The sequence below is a fragment of the Helianthus annuus genome, chromosome 10, assembly GCF_002127325.2.
Source record: "Helianthus annuus cultivar XRQ/B chromosome 10, HanXRQr2.0-SUNRISE, whole genome shotgun sequence".
In the NCBI taxonomy this organism is placed as follows: Eukaryota; Viridiplantae; Streptophyta; class Magnoliopsida; order Asterales; family Asteraceae; genus Helianthus; species Helianthus annuus.
In genome coordinates this window covers 27,447,866-27,467,792 of record NC_035442.2, presented here as the reverse complement: position 1 = coordinate 27,467,792, position 19,927 = coordinate 27,447,866, and the positions used below count along the sequence as shown (strand labels likewise).

General features: G+C 36.3%; 2 long non-coding RNA genes across 4 annotated transcripts; both read right to left on the bottom strand.

The window, feature by feature from the left end:
- Positions 1 to 1,077: 1,077 nt before the first annotated feature.
- Positions 1,078 to 3,911, bottom strand: LOC118482920. Of its 2 annotated transcripts, none has more exons than XR_004869218.1 (3): positions 3,778 to 3,911; positions 2,743 to 2,832; positions 1,078 to 1,371 (listed from the first exon to the last, which is right to left on the bottom strand). It is a non-coding gene; the product is annotated as an uncharacterized LOC118482920 (long non-coding RNA). The 2 variants fall into 2 exon arrangements; XR_004869217.1 differs by having other exon boundaries at positions 1,080 to 1,215.
- A 2,880-nt stretch (positions 3,912 to 6,791) lies between these two features.
- On the bottom strand, positions 6,792 to 9,569 carry LOC118482918. 2 transcript variants are annotated; one of them, XR_004869216.1, is made up of 3 exons: positions 9,436 to 9,569; positions 8,401 to 8,490; positions 6,792 to 7,085 (listed from the first exon to the last, which is right to left on the bottom strand). It is a non-coding gene; the product is annotated as an uncharacterized LOC118482918 (long non-coding RNA). The 2 variants fall into 2 exon arrangements; XR_004869215.1 differs by having other exon boundaries at positions 6,794 to 6,929.
- Positions 9,570 to 19,927: the final 10,358 nt, after the last annotated feature.

Here is a 19,927-nt window from a genome sequence, read left to right as displayed (position 1 = left end):
TAATAATCCAATTACTATTATGCTCTTTTGTATAAAATAATTATATGACACATGTCACAAGGAGATTGCTTTCTACACTTTGTATGAAAATTAGGCTTTGTAGTCAACTCCTACCCTTTTTTTTTAACTGTCATCATCATCATCATCATCATCATCATCATCATCATCATCATCATCATCATCATCATCATCATCATCATCATCATCACCGTCGTCGTCGTCATCATCATCATTATCATCATCATCGTTGTCGTCGTCATTATCATCATCGTCGTCATCATCATCATCATCCTCATCATCGTCATCGTCGTCGTCGTCATCATCATCGTCATCGTCATCATCATCATCATCGTCATCGTCGTCGTCATCGTCATCACCGTCACCGTCGTCGTCATCGTCATCACTATCATCATCACCATCACCACTATCGTCATCACCATCACCATCACCACGACCACGACCACGACCACTACCACTACCACTACTATATAGCCAAAATTACAAGGCACGTACTTTATGTTTACATTGAATTGCATTGCACGTTCTTTATGTTTATAGGGTGTTTGGGGTTGAGTTTTGAAAATAGATTATGCGTTTTGAATAATCAGAATCAGATAATTAACTGTAACAAAACGTGATGTTGAAAGATAGTGTTTGGATTTGATTATGTTGCTTGATATCACAATAATCAGATAGTCAACTATTTGAGTGTTTGGCAAATATATATTTAAAAAAATAAACAAGTGAAAATCCTTTTCTAAACGCAAATAATCAATTTTTGGAAAACTGTGTTTTGTTGCAGTAGGGGGAGCTGCTTTTGGAAAACCGCGTTTTGTAACTTTCTAAACGCAAATAATCAAGTTTTTTAATTTTTTTACCCAAACACTTAAAACTAATTATTTACAATTTCAAAACTCAATAATCTAAAAATCTCCTTCAAAACTCAACCCCAAACACTGTTACACCCTAACTCGTAATTGACAAAAAGTCGCAGCGGAAGTTTAAGCCATAAAATTTCTTTCATTATAAATACCTTAACTTATTTAAAATTTCATTTTAACACAACTTTTTCACATGAAGTCATCAACCGACTCTTTTACAATTAAATACATGACATGGGTTTTCTAAATTTCAACACCAACGTTCCCGTACAATCTGTCTTGTGACTCGGTCCTTGATCTCTATCCCTTGAAGATCCTTCGTATCTCGTACTACCTGCGCTCACCACATAAAATTCATAAACATCAGTACGCATCGTAAACATGTAAAATTCATTCACGTTTATTTTTCGTTCCGTTAACTCTTTACATTCCGGCTTTCCATCTGATCATACGACCCGCGGTGAGACTTCTTTGCTATTCCTGCGTTACACTTCATTCACCATGGCACGCCATTAGTAACATGACCATTAAAATATGTTAGAGCCATATATATAAGCATATATACAAGATCCTTTCTTTCATGCACAACAAATCCTACTTCATGGATAAGTACCTACACACGTATGTTCATACTCATTTCATACCTACATACATACATGCATACATACTTATGTACATACATACTTACTTACATACATACATACATACATACATACATACATACATACATACATACATACATACATACATACATACATACATACATACATACATACATACAAGCTTTATTCCTTTGTGTACATCCAATCCCATTTACTACATATGTACATACTTTCATATATGTATAGTCATACATCTATTTAAATACACCCGAAAACATACATGCAAACATAAACACATCTACACGTACATTCTTACATACTTACATATAGTTATATAATGCATATAACGTATTTAGATAGCCTTCACACAAGTTTAGAGTTGAAGAATGCGAAAAATATGAAAGAACCAGCAATTGGCGCAAGAAGGAACCAATCTGGCGCAACCTTGTGCCAGTTCTGGCGCAATACAGATGACATCAGTCAGGGGCGCAACCTTGTGCCAGGGGGGCGCAACCTTGCGCCTGGTTCAGACCTGCAACTTTCAGCATGACGAATTTTTACAGTTTTGGTCATAACTTTCTCATTTCTTGTCCGTTTTACCCGATTCTTTTTCCTACGTGATCGTAATTTAATCCTCCATCATATGGACTTGAAATCCCACGTTCGGTTTAAGGAAATTCTTAACTTACGTGCGTTCGACATATTATCATTTTCTAACTATTTGACCCGTTCGTGCATTTATCAACATAATCAGTTTATTTGACCTCAATCTCATAAGAACTTTAATAATTTCATTGGCACCTATCATAAAAGATTAAATTCTCGGACGTCTTGCATCCTCTTAACCCATTTTCGCTCAAAAGCTTATTTTTGACCCGTTATGGGTATTTGCGCATTAAGTGGACTATGACATACCAAACCCTATACTTCGCTTTCATACTTGTCCAAGACATTACTCTAATCGAATAGCTCGTTTCCAAACGACTTCTAAGGTCGTTTGCCCGATATACCTATCAAGGGCATTTTAGTCAACTATGCTCTATCCTTAATAACAAAGGAATTCCTTACATAAGTAACCAATTCCACTACTTAGCTACAATTTCTTAATCACACCTACCTTGCTCGGATCAAAACTAAAATCCGTTTAATACTTCATTGACATCATACAATTCGTTCCTATTCGACCTCAATTATCACATATAATTAAATTGCATATAACATTACATAAACAACTAAGAAGTGATTACGGAATCACTTACCTTGAGCGTCCATTTTCGCATTGGCTTCCTTGTCCCCTCTTGACCCGTTAGTCTTTCGTGCTTGAGTCCACTTCCACATGATCCCTAATGCTTTCGTGTTACCGCAATCACATCCTTGTTAGTGTACACGATTACACATATAAATGATCATATCAAAAGCATAACTCACATTTGACTTTCATGGTCAAGTCTAATAAACATAAAGCATACATCCAAAATCACATCTTTTAGACTCATGAAATCCATCATGTTAACGTATAAAACACATATTAATTTAGCACATACCATACGACACTATGTACATTTCGTACTTATGATGCTAAAGTACTTACAACCACATGATCACATAATCATACTCGCATACACATTTGCTTACATATACTTTCACATATCATACACCTTCGCTCTTAATTACCATGATTCAAGCACATCTAATACAAGGCGAGCATTACACCATTCAAGCACAAGGTACAAGCTCCTAATGCATAATTTTACCAAACCATACATTCAATCCGAATTCTCATATGGACTCCACCTTAAGCACACTTAACATATTATTTTGCTAACGACTACACCATAAACACCTTCTATACATACTTACCCACAACTTTCATACGATTTCACAATTTTGTTTTCTTAGGCATTTCATCGAACACTTGGCGTGCGTACTAATATCTAAGCATAATGTACAAGCATTTTCATTCTTTTTCTTCCTAGTTATTTACTTTCAAACATTAGCAAAGCAAAATGCCAAATCAATTTCATACCATGCTCAATCTAACTAGCAAGATGGTCACATACAACATAACACATCTAGGATCGAACAAAGACTAGACATGGGTGACATACCCATGTCGCTATCTCCATCAACCTATGATGGGTTTCATCTCCAAACACCTAATTAATCAAAATTATGCATAGCACATGTTTCGTATGGTGATTCTAACACATAATAACGCTTAATTTCATACAAATTCGTGGATTGATCAAAAACCCACTTCTTACAAAATCACCAAATCACAAAATACAACTTACCATGTGTTTATCTTGTGTAGATGGTTGGGAATATAGCTCATGCATCCATCAAACCTTCATTTTTCTCTTCCAATTTGGGGAATTTTGTGGTTTTTAGGGTTTGTCTTCTCCCCTGCTCAATCCATCGCCCACACACACCTCTCTAATGTGCGTGTTTTATTTTTTTTAAGTTTATGTAATTTCATCTTTCAAGTTGCCCAAGTTTGGCCCCTCAAGATTCACCATATTCCCATACTTACCACAACTTCATTTCTTTAAATAAAACACTTTCTTATTTATCCTCTTTTAACCCTTGTAATTTGTTAATTGTTAGTCACAAATTTTTCCATCCCTTATATTTAACTTGTAACTATAACTAAGTTAACTAACTTAGTTATCATGTCACATCGTGTAAAACAAAACATGCTCGAAATTTAATAATTCGGTTTTTGGGGCGTTACAAGTCTACCCCCCTTAAGGAAGGTTTCGTCCCCGAAACCTTTCTCGTTCTTACTCTTACCCTTCTATTGTACTCATTCAAAGGGCACATTACAACATAAGTCATTCGGGGTCTTTGCAAAAGTCTTATTCATGAATAATTATGATCGTACGCATTGTCCTTATCTTCTTAAATTAGTAATTTACTTTCATAATCACACGAGGTCAGGGTCTGATCCAGAGCTCTTATTAGTGTCTTTCACTTTATATTGCTAGTTTCTAGTACATACTATCACTAGCATTTCATTCATTGAACTTATTCCAAATGTATACAATTATTACTCGTAACGACCTAAGGTCACAACTTGTTTCTAGCTTCCTATTTAACCATATTACATTCATACATTTACTAATCAAAATAAATCGATTTATTTCATACTACTCATACATCATATGCTATCTTTTATTTGGTTCACTAAGAGCTATCCTAAACATTCCATTACTATCATTACCTCTGATTAGCTTTAAGCTCATAGGAAGGGTCGATATATTATCATACGCCTACTGCAATCATTCAAAGACTTATTATTACAACCAAATCACCCTTTTTACACCTACTTATCCGTACTTAACATGAAGACTAAGCATTATTTTCATGGTTACTATTGTTATTTATGTCATGCATATCTTTTCTACAATGCCTTGTTCAAATGAACATGGCCAACAAGCCGAGCATCAAGGTTAGCATTTCTTATCGATACTTGTCGTTTCTTATATTCTATCAGAATTTCCTCAGTTACGATCACTCAATTCAGTACCACCAGTTCGCATAGAAGTATTATTCAATATGTAACTTTCTATTTAACATCCACAAGTTAAACCATTTACTAACCTCGCTAATTTGGCACGAGCCAACGTGTAACAACCCGAGTTGACTTGCTCCTTCACGAACCCGTATCTTAACAGGGTTGATCTTGTCCATTTGGTAACATGAGCTTCCATTCATGAGCATTCTTTCACCGTCCTAGGTGGCTTTATTGCATCATGATTACTGTCAATCTCATTATAAAATTTGTGATTTACACATTTCATTCGATCTCATTCAGACACGTTGTTTATCACATCACCTCATTTATATGTCAATACTTTCTCAATTCCTTCTTAAGACATTAGTGTGTTAGACCTATTCATAACGGGTCAATACATGGCCATTTCTTAATATATCGTTCTTATTATTTATATATACATACGTATCGAGGTACATGTTTGTACTCCTTTTCAATTCAGACATGCTTACGATCTCATCGCTTCACTGTCCCAATGTTTTCTTGCAAACACTTGCCCTTCCCGTTTTGAAAGTTAGTCATAATACTTATTTCGCTTACAATACTAACATTTTAGTTCCATTTGCTCATATACTTTCATTTCCTTTACACATTCGATTACCCAATTAAAGGGGTAATGGCATATACTCTCATAATGAGATTCAAGTACACCGCTTACGACCCGGTCACATCGGGTTAATTGCTTTCAACATAAATCTTTCGTTCTATCCGTATAACGGATTGAACTTCATACATTTGTTATTGCATTCACGACCACCCGTTCTAAACGGATGGTACCTTATCCTTACTCGACTTGTTCATCTTGAACCGGTCGACTTGCATAGCTTATTATAGCATTCGCTATATTAACCAAATCCGCAAGGGATTTGCATCATTCGTATCTTTCATTCCTTGAATCCGTCTCGCGGATTCAAGCATTGCATTCGCATATTTCATTCCTTGAATCCGTCTCGCGGATTCAAGCATTGCATTCGCATATTTCATTCCTTGAATCCGTCTCGCGGATTCAAGTATTGCATTCACATCTTTTATTCCTACAAAGTACTCTCAATCCCCCAAGAGTCCTACTACCCATTTCACCCACACGCCTAGCTGCTACCAAACTCTATCGGACATACCTGTAATGATTATCACGGTCTCACGAACGTCATATGTTTCTTGTGTACTGGCCAGGTACACGTTCCACGTACTAGTTTCGTGTCTTCGCGTAATCACCACCTTATGTCCGAAGAATTTAGTTTCGGCTCGTGTAACATTTTCAAAACTTATTTACCATGTCGTTATCATAATTTGTTCAAATTTTTTTTTTCACTTGCTTAACCATACCATTTCATACGCCCATACATTAGGTTTACGTACCTGGGGTCAATTCGTTTCATTACTTGTCTCGATGCCGGTCCTAGACCGCATTCACGGATCATCTCTTCCAACAATTGCGCTTACCCTTCACAAAACATACTATTAGTTTCCTTCAAATACATAATCTAATACATACTTACATTCGCTTTTGCCTTTAGGCCTCGATCGAGTCTTGGATTGTACGGGTTCTTGGTCACGAGAGCACACCGGTTTGAGTTCAAGTATTTACCTCCTATTACTTGATTCTCTCAAACCAGGGCTCTGATACCAACTTGTTACGCCCTAACTCGTAATTGACAAAAAGTCGCAGCGGAAGTTTAAGCCATAAAATTTCTTTCATTATAAATACCTTAACTTATTTAAAATTTCATTTTAACACAACTTTTTCACATGAAGTCATCAACCGACTCTTTTACAATTAAATACATGACATGGGTTTTCTAAATTTCAACACCAACGTTCCCGTACAATCTGTCTTGTGACTCGGTCCTTGATCTCTATCCCTTGAAGATCCTTCGTATCTCGTACTACCTGCGCTCACCACATAAAATTCATAAACATCAGTACGCATCGTAAACATGTAAAATTCATTCACGTTTATTTTTCGTTCCGTTAACTCTTTACATTCCGGCTTTCCATCTGATCATACGACCCGCGGTGAGACTTCTTTGCTATTCCTGCGTTACACTTCATTCACCATGGCACGCCATTAGTAACATGACCATTAAAATATGTTAGAGCCATATATATAAGCATATATACAAGATCCTTTCTTTCATGCACAACAAATCCTACTTCATGGATAAGTACCTACACACGTATGTTCATACTCATTTCATACCTACATACATACATGCATACATACTTATGTACATACATACTTACTTACATACATACATACATACATACATACATACATACAAGCTTTATTCCTTTGTGTACATCCAATCCCATTTACTACATATGTACATACTTTCATATATGTATAGTCATACATCTATTTAAATACACTCGAAAACATACATGCAAACATAAACACATCTACACGTACATTCTTACATACTTACATATAGTTATATAATGCATATAACGTATTTAGATAGCCTTCACACAAGTTTAGAGTTGAAGAATGCGAAAAATATGAAAGAACCAGCAATTGGCGCAAGAAGGAACCAATCTGGCGCAACCTTGTGCCAGTTCTGGCGCAATACAGATGACATCAGTCAGGGGCGCAACCTTGTGCCAGGGGGGCGCAACCTTGCGCCTGGTTCAGACCTGCAACTTTCAGCATGACGAATTTTTACAGTTTTGGTCATAACTTTCTCATTTCTTGTCCGTTTTACCCGATTCTTTTTCCTACGTGATCGTAATTTAATCCTCCATCATATGGACTTGAAATCCCACGTTCGGTTTAAGGAAATTCTTAACTTACGTGCGTTCGACATATTATCATTTTCTAACTATTTGACCCGTTCGTGCATTTATCAACATAATCAGTTTATTTGACCTCAATCTCATAAGAACTTTAATAATTTCATTGGCACCTATCATAAAAGATTAAATTCTCGGACGTCTTGCATCCTCTTAACCCATTTTCGCTCAAAAGCTTATTTTTGACCCGTTATGGGTATTTGCGCATTAAGTGGACTATGACATACCAAACCCTATACTTCGCTTTCATACTTGTCCAAGACATTACTCTAATCGAATAGCTCGTTTCCAAACGACTTCTAAGGTCGTTTGCCCGATATACCTATCAAGGGCATTTTAGTCAACTATGCTCTATCCTTAATAACAAAGGAATTCCTTACATAAGTAACCAATTCCACTACTTAGCTACAATTTCTTAATCACACCTACCTTGCTCGGATCAAAACTAAAATCCGTTTAATACTTCATTGACATCATACAATTCGTTCCTATTCGACCTCAATTATCACATATAATTAAATTGCATATAACATTACATAAACAACTAAGAAGTGATTACGGAATCACTTACCTTGAGCGTCCATTTTCGCATTGGCTTCCTTGTCCCCTCTTGACCCGTTAGTCTTTCGTGCTTGAGTCCACTTCCACATGATCCCTAATGCTTTCGTGTTACCGCAATCACATCCTTGTTAGTGTACACGATTACACATATAAATGATCATATCAAAAGCATAACTCACATTTGACTTTCATGGTCAAGTCTAATAAACATAAAGCATACATCCAAAATCACATCTTTTAGACTCATGAAATCCATCATGTTAACGTATAAAACACATATTAATTTAGCACATACCATACGACACTATGTACATTTCGTACTTATGATGCTAAAGTACTTACAACCACATGATCACATAATCATACTCGCATACACATTTGCTTACATATACTTTCACATATCATACACCTTCGCTCTTAATTACCATGATTCAAGCACATCTAATACAAGGCGAGCATTACACCATTCAAGCACAAGGTACAAGCTCCTAATGCATAATTTTACCAAACCATACATTCAATCCGAATTCTCATATGGACTCCACCTTAAGCACACTTAACATATTATTTTGCTAACGACTACACCATAAACACCTTCTATACATACTTACCCACAACTTTCATACGATTTCACAATTTTGTTTTCTTAGGCATTTCATCGAACACTTGGCGTGCGTACTAATATCTAAGCATAATGTACAAGCATTTTCATTCTTTTTCTTCCTAGTTATTTACTTTCAAACATTAGCAAAGCAAAATGCCAAATCAATTTCATACCATGCTCAATCTAACTAGCAAGATGGTCACATACAACATAACACATCTAGGATCGAACAAAGACTAGACATGGGTGACATACCCATGTCGCTATCTCCATCAACCTATGATGGGTTTCATCTCCAAACACCTAATTAATCAAAATTATGCATAGCACATGTTTCGTATGGTGATTCTAACACATAATAACGCTTAATTTCATACAAATTCGTGGATTGATCAAAAACCCACTTCTTACAAAATCACCAAATCACAAAATACAACTTACCATGTGTTTATCTTGTGTAGATGGTTGGGAATATAGCTCATGCATCCATCAAACCTTCATTTTTCTCTTCCAATTTGGGGAATTTTGTGGTTTTTAGGGTTTGTCTTCTCCCCTGCTCAATCCATCGCCCACACACACCTCTCTAATGTGCGTGTTTTATTTTTTTTAAGTTTATGTAATTTCATCTTTCAAGTTGCCCAAGTTTGGCCCCTCAAGATTCACCATATTCCCATACTTACCACAACTTCATTTCTTTAAATAAAACACTTTCTTATTTATCCTCTTTTAACCCTTGTAATTTGTTAATTGTTAGTCACAAATTTTTCCATCCCTTATATTTAACTTGTAACTATAACTAAGTTAACTAACTTAGTTATCATGTCACATCGTGTAAAACAAAACATGCTCGAAATTTAATAATTCGGTTTTTGGGGCGTTATACCAACTTGTTACGCCCCATTTCTCTAAATTCGACATATAAAATAAATAGGAAAATTTTAGGAAAATTCGGCATGACCTATTCGTTTAAAACCATTAACACCCTGTTATACATACCAAACTTCAACGCTTAACATCCTTGACAAAACCCAAAACAAACAAAGTCTATATTGGACACGACATGACTTCGACTACCAAGTTTTTACCCAACAACGAAGTTATCAACATACTACATAGACCTAGTTACATATGACCAAAACTTAACCCATTTTAATAGACTTAATAACGGAAGCGTGAGGCGGGCGTAATCCAAGTGTGCACGTTCCAAGCCGTCCAATCGCCTAAGTCGAGGATTTACCTACATTAAACATCCAACTTTAAACAGTTAGTAAAAACGCTTATTTAGTCTACAATACCAACATGGTAATTACGATCATTTACATACTTCCATTTCTTATAAACATTCGATTATTCATTCGAGTGGATATGGCATACAATCTCATAATGAGATTCAAGCATTTCGCATTCGACCCGATAACATCGGGTTAATTACCTTTAACTTAAATCCTTCATACTATCCGTGCAACGGATTGAACTTTTGCATACGATTTTGCTTACATGACCACCCGTCCTAGACGGATGGTCTCATATCCTTACTCGACCTAATCATAAGAACCGGTCGGTTCGCATAGCTTAGCATAATCCTTTCTTTAGCATCAATGAATCCGCAAGGGATTCATCATCCATATACTAACACCACAAATGACTAAAACATAGAAAAATTTCTAATAACAAGGGTCGTTCAATATAGTTACTAACGAATAGATAAAAAGTAAACTTTCGTATGAAACGGATCATACCTCGGTCTTGTGATCCTTCCGGTTTCTTGGAATTTGAACCTTCTTCCTTGACACCTAAATCAACATGATCATTCACTCATTTAGTACCCAAACTTTCATTCCATCATTTTTCCAATTTACACATAACTACTCAATCAAGCATTTCATCGAGCACCTAGTAGGCGTTACATTGATAAAGCATAGTGTACAACATTTTAAAGCATAACTTGCTATTCCACCTATACATCATTATTACTCAATCTATTCCTTACAATTCCATCAATCTACATCAATTTAACTAACCTTTGGGTACTACAAGCAGATTTACATGTAAAATTGCATTTGTTCATCATTCCTATAATCCTCATATTCAAAATCATAATTTCACATAGTGGGTTTTTAGAGATTTTCTTTCAATTAACCAAAATCAAACATAATTCCTACTCTAAAGAGTATCCTTAATATCTAAACAACACAAATCTTGTCACAATTTCTTGATTGGGTCGAAACCCTAATTATAAACATCACCAAAATCAAAAATTCGACTTACCACTTCACTAGATATACTTAGATGTTTGGAGTTTTAGAACATGCAGCAATTAAACCTTGATTTCTCCTTGTTAATTGGTTAATTTTTGCAAGAACAAGGTAACCCTTGTTTTTCTCCTGCCTTGATCGATCCCAGGTACGCACACAAGAGTGTGTTTGTGGGTTTACCAATATCAAACCTTATTTATTAAAATCTTTCACATTAACCCCCTTCTAAATTGATAAGTATTTAGTTCAAGCATTACTTCAAATTTTTAACTTATTTCTTATCATAACCCATTAACTAGATTACTTTTGTTCATTTTTATTTAATTTAATTAAGTACCGGTTTTTGGGGTGTTACAAGTCTACCCCCCTTAAAAGAGGTTTCGTCCCCGAAACCTGGATATATAATAAATCTTAAATGTGCACATTCCAAAAAGAAAGGGATAGTGTCTTCTCATCTCATCTTCCGTCTCCCATGTGAGTTCTGAACCCTTTCGGTGTTGCCATTGTACCAACACTTGTCGGACCGCCTTGTTGCGGAGCTTCTTCACCTTGACATCTTTGATGGCTATTGGTCTTTCGATATAATTCAACCCCTCGTCCAACTCAATGTCATCGAGAGGTACTAACGCGGTTTCATCCGCAAGACATTTTCTCAATTGCGACACGTGGAAGGTATTGTGAATTCCGTCTAAAGTAGGCGGTAATTCTAATCGATATGCAACCCTTCCAACACGAGCCAAGATTTTAAACGGCCCAATATACCGAGGGCCTAATTTACCCCGTTTACGAAAACGGATTATGCCTTTCCATGGTGACACCTTCAATAGAACGAAATCTCCAACTTGAAATTCGATAGGACGCTTCCTTTTGTCTCCATAAGCTTTTTGTCGATCCTGGGCTGCCTTCAAACGTGCCCTAATCAATTCAATCTTCTCATTTGTCATTGCTATTAAATCATTTGGCGCGAGCTCCCTTTGCCCTACTTCACCCCAACATACGGGAGTTCTACATTTTCTCCCATATAGTAATTCGTATGGCGCCATTTTGATGCCACTGTGGTAACTATTGTTATAGGAAAATTCCACTAGTGATAAATGGTCATCCCAATTTCCCCCAAAATCTAAGGCACACGCCCTCAACATATCAATAAGTGTTTGAATGGTTCTTTCTAACTGGCCGTCAGTTTGAGGGTGGTAGGCGGTACTTATGTGCAACCTCGTTCCCACGCTTTCGTGAAATCTTTGCCAGTAGCGAGAGGTAAATCTGGTATCACGATCCGAGATGATTGACACGGGCACCCCGTGTAGAGACACGACCTCGTTCATGTAGATTTCCGCCATTTTCTCGGAAGAATAAGCTTCTTTAATGGGTAGAAAGTGGGCGCTTTTCGTAAGTCGATCGACGATTACCCATATTGTATCATGCCCCTTTTTCGTTCTTGGAAGCTTGGTTACTAAATCCATCGTTAGTTCTTCCCATTTCCACAACGGTATCCCCAATGGTTGTGATTCTCCGTAAGGCTTTTGATGTTCCGCCTTCACTTGAGAGCACGTTAAGCATTTTGCGACATACTTAACGATATCGCGTTTCATGCCCGGCCACCAATAATTGGTTTTTAGATCTCGATACATCTTTGTAGCCCCAGGGTGGACCGAATAACGTGACTTATGTGCTTCGTCAAGTAGTGCGGCCTTGACTTCACAAAATCGGGGTATCCAAATTCGGCCGAATCGCGTCTTGAGTCCGGTCGAATTTTCTTCTAATTTATCAATTACGCCTTTTAATCTTTCTTTCTTTAAGTCTTCTGCTCCAAGAGACTTTATTTGAGATTCATGTATCGTTTCGAGTAATCGTGGCGTAACTATCATCTTCATGGACTTTATACGGAGAGGAGACGGATACTCCTTTCGGCTTAACGCATCGGCTACCACGTTTGCTTTCCCCGGGTGATAGAGGATATCACAATCATAATCTTTGATAAGTTCCAGCCATCTTCGTTGCCTCATATTCAAATCTTTCTGCTCAAAGAAGTACTTGAGGCTTTTATGATCCGAGTAAATTGTACATTTCGCACCGTATAAGTAGTGTCTCCAAATCTTTAAGGCAAACACTACTGCTGCCAATTCCAGATCATGCGTTGGGTAACTCACCTCGTGGGGTTTTAGTTGCCGTGACGCATATGCGATAACCCTTCCCCTTTGCATCAAAACACAACCTAGCCCCTGGTGGGAAGCATCTGAATAAACAACCAAATCTTCAGTTCCATCTGGTAATGTTAGGACCGGAGGGCTCGACAATTTCTCCTTCAGTATACGAAAAGCCTCTTCCTGTTCCTTACCCCACACAAACTTTTCTTTCTTTCTCGTCAGTTTGGTTAAGGGTAGGGCTATCTTTGAGAAATCCTGTATGAACCGGCTATAGTATCCTGCGAGGCCTAGAAAACTCCTTATCTCGGTCGGGCTTTTCGGGGAAAGCCATCTCATTACAGCATCAATCTTTGATGGATCCACTAAAACACCTTCCGCATTGATTACGTGGCCTAAAAACTGCACCTCCCTGAGCCAGAAGGCGCATTTTGAAAATTTTGCATAAAGTCTCTCCTTGCGGAGAGTTTCGAGGACTTCACGCAAGTGCCTTGCGTGCTCAGTTTTACTTCGCGAATAAACTAAAATATCATCTATGAACACTATTACTGATTTGTCCAACATGGGTCGGCACACCCGGTTCATAAGATCCATAAACGCGGCCGGCGCGTTTGTCAATCCAAACGACATGACTAGGAATTCATAGTGCCCATAACGGGTTCTAAATGCAGTCTTTGGAATATCCTCTTCCCGTACTCTAACTTGATGGTACCCCGAACGCAGATCTATCTTGGAGAACCAACTCGCCCCTTGTAATTGATCGAAAAGGTCGTCGATTCTCGGTAAAGGGTAGCGGTTCTTTATGGTCAGTTTGTTTAATTCTCTATAGTCGATGCACATACGCATCGACCCGTCTTTCTTTTTAACAAAAAGGACGGGAGCTCCCCAAGGCGACACACTTGGGCGTATGAAGCCCTTATCTAGAAGATCTTGCAACTGTGTCATTAATTCTCGCATTTCGGTGGGAGCGAGTCTATAGGGAGCTTTCGCGATTGGCTTCGCGTCCGGGTTTAATTCGATACGAAACTCTATTTCCCTTTCGGGAGGAAGTCCCGGCAATTCTTCCGGGAATACATCCGGAAATTCGTTCACGACCTCAACGTCTTCAAGCTTCGGGAGGGTTTGTCGGGCATCTCCTACATAAGCTAAGTATGCTCGACTCCCGTTAAGTATATACTTATAAGCTTGGACCAAAGTACACAACTTGATCTCTACGTTTCTCTCTCCTTGAATACTTAATTGTTTTCCGCTTGGAGCTCGAATAAGCATCACTTTATTTTCACAATCAATCTCCACATGGTGTCGCGCCAACCAATCCATCCCCACAATCATTTTAAATTCCCCCAAAACCATAGGTATAAGGTCGATGTCAAATTCTTCATCTTCTATCATGAATTTACAATTTCTACAAACCTCATGTAACATATAAATCTTACTGTCGGCTATTTCTACTTCTAGAGGCACTGGCATTCGTTCGATCTTAAAGGACGGATGTTGTATAATTTCATTCGAAATAAATGACATAGTAGCTCCAGTATCGAATAGAACATAAACCGGTATGGAATTTAGTAAAAAGATACCTGAAATCACATTCGGGTGAGACTTGGCCTCTTCAGATGTAATTTGGAACATTCTCCCTTTTGCCCTAGAACCTTCTTGCTTCTTATCTTCTTTTCTGGACTCTTGTTGAAGTTTCGGGCATTCAGATTTGATATGCCCCTTTTCGAAACAATTGAAGCAAGTCTTCGGGCTAGTTGGACATTGATAAGACGAATGCCCTTCTTTACCACATTTGTAACATCCTTTCTTGCCCAACAAACACTCTCCCGTATGGAGTTTTCCGCACGTCTTGCAGGGAGTTATTCCACCTTTTGACTTATCTTTCTTTCCATGATCTTGAAACTTTCCCTTTTTTGATGGACTCGAACTTGCACCCTTTTCACTTGGCCTCTTTTCACCACGCTCTTCTTGCCTTCTGATTTCAATTTCTCTATCCCGTGCCAGATTAATAAGCTCATCAAGTGTTTCACATTTCGAGGGAGTGATGAATTCCCTGAACTCGGCCTTCAGTATCCCGTAAAAGCGATTGATCTTCATTCTTTCGGTTTGCACAAACTCCGTACAAAACTTCATCTTATCCATGAAAATACTAGATATCTCATTTATCGTCTCGTTTTTCTGTCGGAGGCGTAAGAAATCTTCTTGAATCTTATCGATGGCTGACTGGGGGCAATGGTACTTCATGAAAGGTTCCTTAAATTCTTGCCAAGTCATTGTCTGAAGTTTGTCCTCGCCTATCTCCTTACTATAAGCATCCCACCAATCTTTTGCTTGAAAAGTGAGTTGTCCCGTAGCGAACATCACTTGATCCTCCTTATCACACCGGCTTCGTTTAAACACCGCCTCCATGCTTAAGATCCATCTTTGGCACATTACCGGATCGATTTTACCATCGTACGTGGTAGGCTTACATGCCATGAAGTCTTTATATGTACATCGTCGTTCTTTGCCTTTATCTTTAGACCCTTCCATTAACTCTTTTAACTCTTCGATCTTATTTGTCATCATAGCGTCTACGATCCCCAAAACCCGGCTTTCTACCTCTTGTGCTAATTGTGGAAGATGGGCTTGTATAACCCCTTCCGCCACCTCCGTGACCCTATTGTTAAAAGCTTCTTGACGGTTCGTGTCATCATCTTCATTAGTGTTTCTTGCATCAGCCATCTATAAAACAACATTTTCATTTATCATTAACACAAGCTTTCAGTACATCATATTTCATAAATTCGACTTTACTTCATTCATTTTCACATATTTTAGACTTTACTCGCCTTTTTACGCTTTCATCATTTGTTTACATTATTCAACTCATCATTCTTGTCTCTTCCGAGATCATTCCTTGTAGTTACTATTTGTAGTTACCTACATCTATGAGGCCTTATGTAGATTCCACGCAACAATTAACAGGCTTTCAGGTAATTTAGAAACTTTAAAATGTGAAAACAAAGCAAACCAGCGGACTGGATTTACACTAACCGTCGGCGACGGAAGGGTAGCCCGTCGGCGACGGCTTCTAAAAATGGGCGTCGGCTACCCTCTTAAAAGGGTTAGTACATGTGCTTTATGTTTATTTTTATCGTAGTGCACGTCCTTTACCACACAGTTAGTAAGTTTTCTTAGTTAAATTAATCATATGTCTAGCACATGATGTGCAAAATAGTCATTTTAATCCCCTAACTTGTATAATAACTCTTTCAAAACCCGTATGCTACATCGGCAATTTATATGAAACAAATTGATATGGAATGTTCTCTCAATTTTTTTATGCAAGAAAATGCATACTAAATGGATATGTAACAAATTGATTATGGAATGAATGCTCTACAAACATGTTGAAAACGCAAACATGATATCTAATCGTTTTTCATACAAGATCTATGATTATGGTGAAACTGATAAAAAAAAAAACATTAATCTCAATTTTGGTCTACAGACAAAATAAATTGACCAATTAAACTTTATAGAACAAACAAAGTGACCAAATGAACCTTTAAATTTACCAAATAATCTGACCAAACAAACAACATATTTTTTTTCGGCAATAAATTGACCAAACCAAGCCATAGTAAAACATTTCATAGAAAGTTGCTATACAAAACCCATACAAGTCATGGGATTAAAATACTATTTTGTCCATCGTATGCTAGACATGTGATTAAGTCAACTAAGAAAACTAATTGGGTATATAATAAATGACGTGCACTGTAACAAAAAATAAACGTAAAGGATGTGTAGTGCAATTCAATGTGAACGTAAAGGATGTGCACAGCAAATTTGTCTACTATATATTAATGATTGGATGCGCAATGAACAGTAAACTACTATTTTTTATAACTTTCAATTCCAATACGTATACTATAAATAATATATATCTTTAAACCTTTTAATTTTTCTCTAATAACTTGCTATAAACTTTTTTTTTTTTAAAAAGTTGAATACAATGTTGTGTTTAATTATTTTTCTAGGCATTTCGATTTATATTTTATTAAAAGCGGGGTTATAACAAAATACGGTTTGGTATCGTAAGTTATATGATTGCCAGTACCATACGGCAACTGTGACGAAGTGAACTAATTCCGACTGGGAAACATCGATATACTGACATTGATATTATCAAAACTATTACTGGTATTCATTTTTATGGTTTAGATTGATGTTAAAAAGTTGAATGCACTGCTGTGTTTAATTTTTTCTCGACATTCCACTATAAAATTTCTTGAAAACGAAATTGTATTTAAAGTAGAGTTATATTGTTTGGTCTCGTAACTCTACCAGTATATGTGTTATCGTAACCAGTATTGAAATTTGTTTTTATAATAGTTTTTGATCGATGTAAAACACGTCTTTATATCCTTTTACGTATATCACGACTTTATTTTAGGTTTTCTCTTTTGGTTGCTATAATGAGTATCGGTATCGTAACAAATCAAATCGATGCTGACTGAATTTCCATCACATCACGTGAAGAAATCTACTAATTTGGAGAGTTATGTATAAATAGGCTCAGTGGGTTCATTGTATTATATTATATTATATATATATATATATACAATCGCAAGTTTTGTGAATAGTGAGTTTTTTTCTTTTATGTTTTTGTTTTTTTTTTTGTGTGTTTTTTATTTTATTTTTTAACCTTTAATTTTCAGCATTGACTCTTACAATCCCTTAACTTTCTAAATACTTTGTAATCGAGTTTTACGTCATTATTTTTATTTACGTGTCGATATTAACTTAAGTTGATTTACATTTTGACATAATTTTTTCTGTGTTTTCTCAACTTTCAGCATTGACACTTACAACCCTTTAACTTTCTAAATACTTTTGTAATCGAGTTTTATGTGTTTACCTTTAGTTACATGCATGTGGTATAAATTCAAGTTACTTTTTGACGTAAATTTTATTTTTTCCCTGGAAATGAGTCGGGTTAGATACATTAAGTTTTCGGTTGGTCTACGTTTTGACGTAAATTTTGTTCGGAAACGAGTCGGATCAAATTTAATACATTTTCATTAGACGCTATAAATCTAAGCCACTTTACGTTTTGAGAACGCCGCAACGCGTTGTATCATTTTTTAACTTAAAAAAACACTATTTTCTTACGTGTTTATTTTTATGTATGTGTTGATATAAATTCAAGTTGGTTTATGTTTCGCGTAAATTTTATTTGAAAACATGTCAAATCAAATATAATACGTTTTCGTGTTTATTTTTATTACGTTTTCAGTTGGTTTACGTTTTTGACATAATTTTTTTCCGGAAACAAGTCGGGTCAAATAAAATTATAAACGACTTCCTAGGAATTTATTTTTGGGTATTCTATGCATACACTTTTACAACTAGCCGTTTAAATTTTATAAACAATCAGCCGTAACGCATAACTTTAAAAAAACGTTATCCCACGCGGATATAACTTCTAGTTGTACCTAATTATGTATCTATATCTATATTAAACGAAAGAAGTTATACTAAATGACATCTACTATCTTCTACGTTTTTTTACCTTTCAGCAAGTTTGTCTTCTTTTTAAAGTTATCAGTTATAAATAAGAAAATGAAAAATAAGTTGTTCAGTTGGCTGGTAATTTAACTTGTATCATGTTGGTTGTGGGTTCAATCCCCAGTGGCTCCATTTGTTTAAAATGAAACCCATGATGATTTTGTTATATATATCGGTGATAATTCGCTGGGTATCATATTTCTACAAGACATGAATATTTATTTACTACATATACATTTTGAAGTACAGGGAATAGTGCCAGGCTGGCACTTTCCTATTGGATCAACACAATTTTAATTTAATTTTATTCTTTGTTTAAAATTACGGTTTCATCTTTTGTTTAAAATTACGTCTTTGCCTCTAATTCAAAATAAAATTATATTTTTGCTCTGGCTCAAAATTTACGCTTTTCCCTCAGTTCAAAAACCCATTTCTAATTCTACTCCCAGTTTAAATTTACGGTTCGCCCTCCGTCTAAAATTACGCTTTTGCCCCCGTGCAAAATAAAAATATGCTTTCGCCCCTAGCTAAAAATAACAATTTTGCCCCCAACTCAAAATTACGTTTTTGCCCACAGTTCAAAATAAAATTATGTTTTTCCCCATAGCTCAAAATTATGATTTTGCCCTCAGTTTAAAATTATGATTTCGCCCCAGTTCAAAATATTTTCTCGATTTTGTCCTTTGTTCAAAATTATGATTTTGCTCCCATTTCAAAAATTACGATTTCTTCCCCAGTTAAAAAATTATGATCTTGCCATCGGTTTACTCTCTCTCTCTTTTTTTTTTTTTTGGCAAAACTCCAGTACTGTTTTATTTTGCTTGGTTGACTCAGTGTAACTTTTATTGTGTCAAGCAGTTGTCTAACACTCGTTCATTGGTCCTGACAAATTAGTATTTTACCCCCAGTTCAAAATTACAGACCTGTTATTGGTTTAATTTTTTTAGCAAAGCTATGGTAGTGTTTTCGTTTAATTGG